The sequence below is a fragment of the Lactuca virosa genome, chromosome 9 (genome assembly GCF_052849685.1).
Source record: "Lactuca virosa cultivar CGN04683 chromosome 9, Lactuca_virosa_CGN04683_v6, whole genome shotgun sequence".
In the NCBI taxonomy this organism is placed as follows: Eukaryota; Viridiplantae; Streptophyta; class Magnoliopsida; order Asterales; family Asteraceae; genus Lactuca; species Lactuca virosa.
Window position 1 is genome coordinate 77,117,175 of NC_136434.1, and position 1,227 is coordinate 77,118,401.

Sequence of the window (1,227 nt, forward strand, 5' to 3'; positions counted from 1 at the left end):
AGACATATTCTACAACTTGGTTAAGTATATTTATTCTAAATAATCTTTTGTCGAAAAATCATTTTCGACCCCTATTATCTCTAAATTGACTAGCCCGGATCTACGAGCGTTACATGAACAATATAATTTGTTAAACAAATGAATATGAACAAGAAAACTCATTCGTGTTCGTTCAATTAGTTTACAGCCTATTGACCAAATACAAAAGAAAATAGAAAAAAAAACACACAAGTTATTGTTTAATTTATTTATTTCTTTTCATCTCAAAAGAAAAGAAAATATTAATGCCTTTTTTTTTAACTTATGCAAGGAAAACCCATAAAAAGAAAACTTCATTGTTCTTCCTTTTCTTAAAGTGAAGTAATTTTTTTTCATAAAAAAAACTGCGTAAACTAATATTTAAGGTTCTATTTTTATTTCCTTGTTTATGCAGAAACTTGTATAATAGTAGGTTTTATTGAACTAAACATAGTTGCAGAAAAGTAAAGAAACGCTTTTTTCTTTCTTTTTCTTTTAAAAGTGCAGAAACTTGAATAATTGAGCAACAAAGTGGCGAAACTATAGTAATTCTATGGAGTTTCACTTAAATTACTATGTAACTCTGGATTCCGACATAATTTAGCCTCTAAACATTAGACCATGTTAAATTAAACCATCAACTTTGAAATTTTGTTCGTTTTCCCTGTGTGACCTCTTGCACCTGGTTAGCTGGTTCCCCCTGCCTAAATGACATCCTACGTGGCCAAAGTGAGGATAAAATGATCATGCAACTCTCGATTTCTACTCAATATAGACTCGATTGCAAAGTCTGTAAGTTTTCCCATTCCGCTCCCAAGACATGGTGTGACTTTACCATTCATTTGCAAAGCCGTATCAATCAGCACATAAAGTATTTATTTGCTTTCACTAGACTTGGTAAGGCTTTGCCACTCCCTTTGTAAAGGTGTATACGGACTTCAACATATATAAGATTTTACCCTTCATCATACATGAGGCGACATTGCCATTTTCTTTGAAAAGTCGTATCACTCTTTCATATGCAAAATATCAAGCTTTGAACTTCCAATTTCGATCCAATCATGTGATCAACATATTCCCTACAACATATAACCCATTCTAACTAGTTGCATATCATGCATAAAGTCTGGATATAACTAGCTACAGAGTTCATATGCATCTTTCACAAGACAAAAAATTGTGAATGTCTTTCGTTCTCAATTAGGTAAC